Source organism: Lactuca virosa, chromosome 7 (genome assembly GCF_052849685.1).
Source record: "Lactuca virosa cultivar CGN04683 chromosome 7, Lactuca_virosa_CGN04683_v6, whole genome shotgun sequence".
NCBI classification, from domain to species: Eukaryota; Viridiplantae; Streptophyta; class Magnoliopsida; order Asterales; family Asteraceae; genus Lactuca; species Lactuca virosa.
Window position 1 is genome coordinate 73247438 of NC_136432.1, and position 11081 is coordinate 73258518.

An 11081-nucleotide genomic window follows, 5' to 3' on the forward strand; every position below is an offset into this window, starting at 1 on the left:
CCCCATGAATATCCTCCAAAGGTACAACTGATGAATCATCAACTATACATTTACGAAGCTGCAAAACTTAGAAAGTATTATGGATCTGACTGAGCTCCTCACGCAAATCTAACATGTAAGCTACCTTGTCAGCCCTAACAATCACCCGAAATGGCCCAATATACCGAGGCCCCAACTTGCCTATCTTCCTGAAGCGTATTACACCATTCCAGGGTGATACCTTCAGTAGCACCATGCCACCAACTTGAAACTCCAACTCTGATCGACGCTTGTCAGCATAACTTTTATGCTGACTTTGAGCTTTCTACAATCTCTGCCTGATCTGCTGAATAAGTTTTATCGTCTGAATAACTACTTCAATCATTCCCATGACCCTGTGACCAACCTCTCCCTAACAGATTGGGGTACAACACTTTCTCCCATAGAGGAGCTCAAATGGCGGTGCACTGATACTGGCGTGGTAGCTGTTGTTATATGAGAACTCCGCTAGTGGAAGGTAGGAGTCCCAACTCCCACCGAAATCAATCACACAAGCCCGCATCATATCCTCGAGCGTCTGAATGGTCCGCTCACTCTGACCATCAGTTTGCGGATGATAAGCAGTGCTAAGATGCAACCTCATACCCAGTCCCTCGTGGAACCTCCGCCAAAAATAAGATGTGAACCGAGCATATCGATCAGATACAATGGAGACTGGAATACCATGCCGAGAAATAATCTCGCGTACATATAAATCGGCTAATTTCTCGACCAAAGAGCTCTCTCGAATGGCCAGAAAGTGGGCGCTCTTGGTAAGACAGTCCACTATAACCCAAATCACGTCGAATCCCTTAGCCGTCCGAGGTAACTTGGTGATGAAATCCATAGTAATATGTTCCCATTTCCACATGGGAACCTCCAATGGCTGCAACTTGCCATGCGGCCTCTGGTACCCGACCTTGATCATTCGACAGGTCAAGCACCTCTCAACATACCACATTATCTCCCTCTTCATGCACGACCACCAGTAACTAAGTCTCAAATCCTGGTACATCTTGGTGGCCCCAAGGTGTATCGAAAACTTAGACTTATGCACCTCCTCCAGCACAGTCCGCCTGATCCCACCAAAATCTGGCACCCAAACCCATCTATACCGGGATAATAATCCATGACTGTTAGTAGCAAACCTGTCAATCTCACCCCTGAGTCTCTCCTGTTTCTAATTTTCCTTCTTGACTCCCTCAGCCTGAGCCTCCCTAATCAAATCCAACAATGACGAATCAATCGAAATCCTCATATAAAGGCCTCCAATAGCAGAACTAGCAGTCTTGCAGCTCAAGGCATTAGCCACCACGTTGGCTTTCTTGGGATGATACAAAATCTCGCATTCATAATCCTTGACTACGTTAAGCCACCTACGCTGCCATACTTGATTATCATACATGTATTACATCTCATGTTCATGACTCTAAGTCATTAATCAGCTTCAAGATCTGACATGGCATCTTGGTATTTGATGGATTTTCTAGAAACCATCAATTAAAAGCTGATCAATGAGAGATTCTACATTTCTCAACTCATAGATGATTTCTACCAATAATGCGAACAATTTTTGTTTGTGAATAGCTATTATTCAAGTCTAACAAACCTTTTTAAAACTAGTGGCAACTATTACTATATCAGGTTATGGTTCTTGAGCCGCTTGAAGTTCCATGTACCTCCCACTTGATTTGTCAATAGAAGCTTGCTTTCTATTAACTCAACTATCAGAGGAATAAGAAAGCTTATTCTTGGTGGGTTTGCATATAATATGTATTTAGTAGATTTTGGGTTTATGGGTTTAGAAGCTTTAGTCCAACATAGCCTTTAAATCCTTAAAACGTTTAATTAAGATAGGGATGAAGCCTTTCCATACAAAATCTTATGAAGAAAATGTTATATCTAATAGTTAGTTGGTGTTTGTACACAAGGTACAATTGATAGTGTTCTAGGTGTTATCCCAATGAAATAAAAGGAGGACATTTCTACCGATTAGAAAGTAAATCATACCAAGTAAGATTTAATTCATCCTTTAATATCATTAAGGCCTTAAATAGTTCTTAGCGGTTTGTATCTCAACTTTATATTTGAAAACTTAAACAAAAGATTTCACAATTATGTTTTAACATGTAAAATATAATTTATAACTACTATAGTTGTAAATAAAGTTGATTTGGTATCTTGTGTTAAATGTTAGACATTCATTAGAAAGGAAGTCATACACAATAGTGTATAGTTTCTTAATTATTATTTTCTCTACTACTTAGTGAAAATATCATTAGGAATATTTTATATATAAATAAGATTTACATATATCAAATAAACTACATTATTTGCCTTCAAATATCCCTTTCTTGAAGTTGGAATATGTGATTGTTATTTATATAATAAAGATAACAATGTCAAAGATGAGTCTGATTTAAAACAAGTTTAATGCAAAAGTATTTTGCATATAGAAATTGTTATTTATAAAACATTGAAATTTTCTTTATAATTCTTATTAAGAGATCTAGTCTCATAAAAGAATTTTAATCATTTCCGAATATGAAGGTGATCGTTATTGTTAGGTATATTTTGTTGCGTCATTGGGCGTTATGTATAGACTGTTTTGTAAACGGGTTGGGACTGTCCTCCCGTATTTATTATCTAGGGTTAGAGTATTTACGATGCATGCATGCATCGTGTTTTGGTAACTCTGAAATTATCTTTTAACCCTAATCACGCCTCTACAGTAGCAATTCTTCTTCGAGTTCTTCTGAGGCGTGATCTTTTAATCATTCAGTATATTTTGAGTCATTGTCGTGTTCTTGCTTTAATCTGTTTGAGTCTAATCGATCATTCAAGGATATTTAATCTTAACAATTGGTATCAGAGCGGGAGACTGTGTAATCTATACGCATCTCTTCTGTTTATAGAGTCATTAGGGTTTATGTTAATATTGGATCTAGTTTAATCGTCATCATAGTTTTCTTGACGATATTCTGTGATCTTAATATTAACCTAAAACTTCTTTAGTTTACACTTCTGATTCTTAATAGGTTTCAAACAAAATATCATCATGCAGCACGGCGATTCTCACATCAACTCCATAAATCTCTCAAGCAACATTGGATCGACAACAAGGATCCCGATCCTCTTTCCCAATGAGTATGAAGTTTGGGCACTCCACTTCGAAGATTACGTTCTCGGCCTAGAGGATAACGGTTATTTGATCTGGGAAGCCATCACTCTAGGTGCATTTGTTCATACAGAAACCAAAAGAGTTACTAAAACTCAAAAGGAATACAACCAGCAGCTTGTTGATGTAAAAGACGTTCCTCAGGATGAGAAAGAAAAGCTAATCAGCAATGTTAAAGCAATGAGGATCATTCGATTTGCCTTGCCAGCTGATACCTTTCGTCTGGTTAGTTCGTGTGACACTGCAAAAGCTATCTGAGATAGGCTCAAGGAACTTTACTCTACTGATGCAGATCTCGAGTAGGGGTGTCAATTTATGACACGGCACGACAAAAATACACGAAACGAAACGAAATCGGGACGAAATCAAAATTCAAATTCGTTTTCGTGTCGTGTTCGTGTGAAGTATAAAAAACATGATGTCGTGTCGTGTCGTGTTCGTGTTTACAAATCCACACGAAATTGACACGATTGACCATGTGTTTGTCGTGTTTTTCGTGTTTGTCATTTTTATCGTGTTATATATGATTAAATATGAATTAAATAAAATAATAGTTATGTAATATTATCTTTGTCGTGTCGTGTTGTGTCGTTTTTTAATTGGTTCATTTTCGTGTTAGTGAAAAAAACACGACATCGTGTCGTGTCGTGTTCGTGTTACAAAAAACTTTGTCGTGTCATGTCGTGTCAAACATAAACACGACACGACGACCCGATTTGACAGGCCTAATCTCGAGCATTCTACTCAAACACTCTTGCTTTCAGAGTTTGGTGCCTTCGCACAAAAGCCTGAAGAAAGTTTGAGTTCAACTTTCAATCGATATAATCATCTTCTGAGTAAGATGATGAAACATGGTATTGGACGAGAAGTAATTGAACAGAAGGTTACGCTCATGAACGGGCTTAGACCTGAGTGGATGGCAGTGGTTTCTATCGTCAAGGTGCATGAGCAGTTTAAAAACTATACCTTAGCCAAGCTTGTTGGAATTCTGAAGGCACATGAAAGTGAGGTGACGAAAGAAATGAAAGTTGTTTCTGGAATGGGATCTCTGGCTCTCGTTGCGAAGGGCAAGACAGTTGCAGAGGATGGGTCTGCGTCTGATCATTCTAAATGCGAGCTAACGAACAAGGAGTATGCTTTAATGGTTTCAAATCCTAAGCGGTTCGCAAGGAAGAAGTTCCCCTCAAACAAGAACCTAAACTGGCAGGGCAGCTACAGTTCTGAAAAAGTGAAAGAGGAAAATAAAAATGGTTCTCAAAAGGAGGAAGAAAAGAAGGGGAAGAAGCTCGTGGGAGACTCAGGCTATGACTGCAATTATTGTCATGGCAAAAATCATTTGGCCAAGGAGTGCATGCTGAGAAGGTTAAATGAGAAGAAGGAAGGAGAAGATGATGAAGCATACTACATGTGAAAGTTATAGGAGATCAAGAAGAAAAAGAGTGCTGATAACTCTATGCATGCTTTAATTGTGCAAGAAAATGTTGCTAAAAACGAGTTTGGAGGAGTTGAGGTCTGGTCAACAGACTCTGAAGATGACGAGGTTCGTAGGCCCACACAAGGCAGGGCGTTTGTTGCGAATGAAGGGAGTTCGCAGGTTGGAGGAAGATGTTTGATGGCGACAAATAAAAGGTCACAGATGCAGGGGAATGCCACTGGAAGTGGAAGATGAGATGATAGTTGTTTCACAGCAAGACCAGTTCCTGAACAAATCAATGAGTGCGAACAACTGACCAACAAGGTATATCTAATTCTTGAATCTCTTAATATACCTGTGTCTAGATACGAAACTGAATTAAATGACCTAAAATTCACCTTTTATAGCATTAGTGATAGTTTAAAAAGGACTCGTTTAACAAACTCTAACCTAACTGATCAAATTAGCAGGGTTTCGTCGAAGAGTGATGAGAGGCGCATATGGATAGAGAAGATCGAGTCATATTTGTCTAAGTCTAGGGATCAATTAATTTATTTGCAACGAGACAATTTAATGCTTTTGAAACAACGTAACATTTTCTGTTTAATTGCTAAAAGGCTTTATTTCAATATTACTCAGTTGTACCTTGATTGTGAGATTGGTAAGAAAAATCACAAGATTATCTTACCATTTCTTGAATTAAAGGAAGATGAAATTGACGCTGATTGTTATAAATGCGAATCCATCGTCTCGTCTGACGAAATTTCTGATGCCTACAGGGTTGGACTGGAAAGAATTGAATCATACATTAAGTCCAAAGATCATAAAAACATGTTAAAACAACTTTTGGATGAAAATGACAAGAAGCAAATAAAATCTGATACTATATAAAGGTTTGACTCATTGAATGCCAAATTGAGTTCATATAATAAAATTAATGTTGAAAATACATCTGAATTCGATGAGGACAGTGATATGAGCGAAATTTCTGTAGAGGATGATGTCGATATCTCAGAATTTGTGAAAAATGAAACTGAACCTGCGAAAGCTTTAATTTCAGAAAAATCATTTGAGTTCGCACGCATCTCTCAAAATAAACCTGAAATTTTAAAAGCTAAAGCAACAGTTTTTCCTAAAGTGCAAACTGTCCCCTAATCAAGTATTTGCTACTAAAGGACTGGATAAAAACCAAACTGTTGAATTAACGTCCCTCGTAGATGATGATAATAAAGATGGATGTGATGAGTATTTTTGGTCCGTTCCAATAGACAATGCAGACGAAACCATAGGTTTGTCAGAAAAGACCTCTTGGAGAGTGAAAGGAAGGTATGTGGTAGAACCACTGAGCAATCGCTCAAGCTATGAGAAAGGAAGTCCAAGTGGAACCAAGGAAATTCAAAGCGAACCAAAATCAGTGAAGGACGAATCTCACGTGAGAGAGGCGAAACAAAGGGCAAACATCCATAAGTCCTCAGAGCAACTTGCAGCACAAAAACGACAAAGGAATGTGAGATATCAAAGAAATCTCAATGAAAGGAAGCAATTTTGGCAATCCCAAAATCCCAACTATGTTCGCAATGAAAAATCTTTCAATTGAAATGCGAGTGCCCCTTCGCATGCGAACCCCAGACAATATTCACACTGTCACTTTCGTAGTTCACAGGACTCCAAACAGAAAGTCGGTCAAAAACCTACATTTTCAAAGAAGCCTATGGAGAAGCCAAAACCTCATCACTCTCAACCCACGAAAGCTTCATCCAAAGAAGCTAAAGGAAAAGAAAAGTTAGATACAACTCCTAAAGTTCCATCCAAGAAATCGAAAACTAACTCGAAGAAATTTGAAAAAGGGTTCGCAAAGAATCAAATAAAAATTAAGCAAAAACAATCTTTTTCCAAAAGAAACGAACGAAAAAGATAAAAGATTAAAATTTTTTACCATAACAAAGAAAAATGAGACCACATTAGTTAAACGTACTTATATGGTTGATTTAGTAATAACTTTTCCCCTTTCTGTAAAAGGCTCACAAGGACCCAAGCAACTTTGGGTTCCTAAATATGCTTGATTTTCGCGGGTAATACGTGACGAGCAGTTCGACTCTGAATGGTACATCGACAGTGGCTGCTCACGTCACATGACTAGAAGGAAGGAGGAATTGCGAGAGTTTCGAGCTCTCCAAGATGGTGGAAATGTGAAGTATGGAAATAATTTTTTTGGAAATATTAAAGGATATGGAATGATAAGGAATGGAGATTTTTCGATTTGTAAGGTGGCATTTGTGGAAGTGTAACAACGTAATTTTTCAAAACAATTTTTTTGACTTTTAAAGATACAATTTCATTCATAAATATTCTCAAATCTCAATGTATCAGATATCGAATCCATAAAAACACATCCCAAGATCAAATGTATAAAACTCCAATAATGTGTACTAATCATGCTGGCGCCTTCCCACGATTCTCACTGGTACCTGAAACACATAACACAAAACACTGTAAGCATAAATGCTTAGTGAGTTCCCCAAAATACCACATATAACACATAATAGCCACTCGAGGCTGTAACTCTGTGGACCCTACGGTCCTAACTCTATGGACCCTCTGGTCCTAACTCTGTGGACCCTCTGGTTCTAACTCTGTGAACCTTCCGGTTCTACTCTGTAAACTCTGGAACATACACGACATGAATCACATAGAAATAATGCAGTGTATCACAATCACATAAATAACATACAAGATACTCTGTCACATAACTCTAATTACCACTCTAGGTAAAGTATAGTGAGAAGACTCACCTCGGGTAACTCGGTAAATCTCGAGCTCGGTAAAATCTGGTCTAGCCCCCGCCTAATCACATAGAATAAGCACTATAATCAATACAACTCTCAAGGCTAGACTAACCCCCCTGTTAGTACTCTCAGAAGGGTAAAAGACCATTTTACCCCTCTCGTGGCTCAAAGACCCTAACATTGACCAAACCCTAAAAGTCAACAAAAGTCAACGATCAAACTTTGACCTAGACTCGTCGAGTGCACTAGTGTGACTCGGCGAGTACCTGCGTGTCCTCTTCGTCCCTGGTCCTCACTCGACTCGCTGAGTCAACCCTACACTCAACAACTTATTACATATCGTGAATCGCGGGGCAACCCGACTCGACTCGTCGAGTCCCTTATGGGCTCGACGAGTTCCTCCCATGACATCCCTCATCTGACCTCCTGAGGTCAGATCTGTTTCTCTAATCTATAGATCTGACTTCCCCATGACCAATAAACATGTAAAGGTCGAATCTTGCTACACATGCAATGCCCCCAAGGCTTATTTTGGTGAAATCCCTTCTAACATGGCAACCTATGTCCATTTCCTCCATAGAACCACATAAAGCAGCATGGTTCAGGCTCTCTGGACCTCAAAAGGTCCAGATCTAGAGTTTAGCACTTAATGGGACACTATACACAACTAACCAAGCCATAAAAGGGTATAGAAAACCCTAAATTCAATGCCATTAAGCAAAACAGGAGGATATGATCGAATAGCTACCTCAAACTTGAAGATCCAAGCTGAAAATCCACTGAAATGCAATCCTCTTGACCTCCCCTTGCTGGAAACACTTTCTCCTTTGCAAAATCACACCAAAAATGATCAAAAAGGCTCAATCCCTCTCACAACTCGCTCACAATCGCTAGGGTATCTCTCTCTGGAGTGGTAGCCGCAAATGGAGGCCATAAAGGCCTTTAAATAGGACACAGACCCCGAGAATTAGGTTTTCAATTCACAGCGCGGACTCGTCGAGTCCACCCTTTCCGACTCGTCGAGTCCGTTCATTAATCCAGTCAGCAGTCGCGGTCTTACTCGACGAGTCTAGAACTCAACTCATCGAGTCCCTCTCTTTTTCTCAAAAATAAATGATAAAATATAATACCTGGAATTCCGGATGTTACAGGAAGGCTTCCAACACAACCTCATAAGTGTTTCGCAGTTGGTTGTAGGAACGGGCTTAAAGGTTTCATTTGATGACGAAGGGTCTGAAATCATAGAAAAGAAGACCAAAGCAGTCCTTCTAAAGTCGAATCGCAAAGGAGAAATGTATCCATTGAATTTGAATCCAATACGAGGGAAGCATGCTATTTGCTTCCTTACGAAAGCTCATTCAGACGATAGTTGGCTATGGCATAGAAGACTTTCACATCTCAACTTCAAAGACATCAACAAGCTTGTTCTTGGTGATCACGTGCGACGTCTTCCTATCCTTAAATTCGATAAGGATCATTTATGTGCAACTTGTGAAATGGGGAAGCAAAGTAGGAAAAGTCATCCAACGATAGTGAACACGAAAATCATTGAACCACTAGAACTTCTACATATCGACCTTTGTGGGCCTTCTGCAATCGAAAGTGTTGGTGGTAGTAAGTACATTCTTGTCATAGTTGATGATTTTTCACATTTCACTTGGGTGTACTTTCTTAAACAGAAATCTGAAGCGACACCAAAACTCAAAGATTTCATAAAGCAAATTGAGCTTCAACTGCGAAAGCTGGTTCGCAATGTTCGCAGTGACAATGGTTTGGAATTTAAAAAACAAGCGTTTGAAGAATTCCTTGCTGAGAAGCAAGTCTCGCACAATTTTTCTTCTCCCTATACTTCACAACAGAACGTCGTATTTGAAAGGCGAAACCGCTCATTATGCGAAGCTGTGAGAACCATGCTATCTTTCGCAAGTTTGCCTATTTATTTTTGGGCGGATGCGATTGCGACTGCTTGCTTCACCCAAAACAGATCCATACTGAATAAGTGGTTTTCCATCACTCCTTATGAAATCATAAATAATCGCAAACCTAATGTTAAGTTTTTCTATGTATTTGGTTCCAGGTGTTTCATCTTCAACTCCAAGGAACAATGAAACAAATTCAATGCGAAAGCTGACGAGGGTATATTTTTGGGATATTCGCTGACCTCCAAGGCTTATAGGGTTCTCAACAAATGATCCAAGAAGGTATAGGAGACTTACTATGTCACGTTCGACGATACTTACTTGAAGAAGATTCAGTTGAATGAAAGTCAATCATAGGAGATCTTTCCGAAACCAAGTCCAGCCACGATTCCTCTCTCCAACCTTTACGAGGAATTCACATTACTCTTTGATGAGCCAGAGAAGGTAATTTCATCCGAAACAAAAGGACCTGACAACAAAGAGGATGAGTTGAAGAAAATAATTGATGACGCCGAGAAGGATATGCACAAACAGCCTCCAAGTGCGAGCATCCCTCAAAACACAAATACTACATTCGAGGGGGAGAATTCCGACTCCAATGCAAGTTTTCAGGGGGAGCAATCTAAACCACAAGATACAAACATTCCATTGCAGGGGGAGGGTTTTACTTCGTCTTTTTCTTTTGAGCCACTCTCTGATAAAGATACATCACCTCCCACAATGACTCACGAACCTCCATTCGTAGGAGACAATTCAATTCCTGAAGTGGAAGAACTCTCATCATTCGAGGGGGACAATAAAGAAGCGAATGATGATTTGGATGTAGCGAATGATGATTCAGATGCTCAATCAGAGTTTGAGGAGGTAAACGCTGAATTGGATCCCTCTTATGATCCGAATTACCCTCCTTTGATCAAATGGACCAGAGATCATCCAAAAACCCAAGTGATTGGTGAGTCTTCTGCAGGAGTGCTCACAAGAGCCCATCAAAAAGCGAAATGAACTGAATTATTCTCTAAATTGGAATTTTGTATGTTTAATTCATTCGTTTCCAAGGTTGAACCCAAAACCGTCAACGTTGCTCTTGATCATTCTGATTGGGTGCAAGCGATGCAAGACGAACTCAACGAGTTCGAACGAAACAAAGTTTGGAGGTTAATTCCCACTCCACCTGATGCATCAGTTGTTGGTTTGAAATGTGTATTTCTCAATAAGCTAGATAAAGAAGGAAATGTGATAAGGAACAAGGCGAGACTCGTTGTCAAGGGATATTGCCAGGAAGAAGGTATTGTCTACGAAGAAACCTTCGCACTTGTTGCAAGGTTGGAATCTGTTCGCATCTTCTTGGCATATGCAGCGCATAAGAACTTTGAAGTGTTTCAGATGGTTGTCAAGTGTGCATTCTTGAATGGAGAACTTGCAGAGACAGTTTATGTGGAACAACCTCCAGGGTTTGTAAATGAGAAGTACCCCAGTCACTGTTACATCCTAGACAAAGCTATTTACGGTCTAAAGCAAGCTCGAAGAGCCTGGTACGAAACTCTCACCCGCTTCTTAAAAATGTCAAAAATTTAAACAAGGTTCGGTTGACCCAACCTTCTTTCGCAAGAAAGAGTGTGACTACTTGATGATTGTCCAAATTTATGTTGATGACATCATCTTTGGATCTACTAATCCCAACCTAACAGCTGAGTTCCGAACTTTGATGGAAACTAAATTTGAGATGAGCTCCATGGGTCCTATTAACTTTTTCCTTGGACTGAACA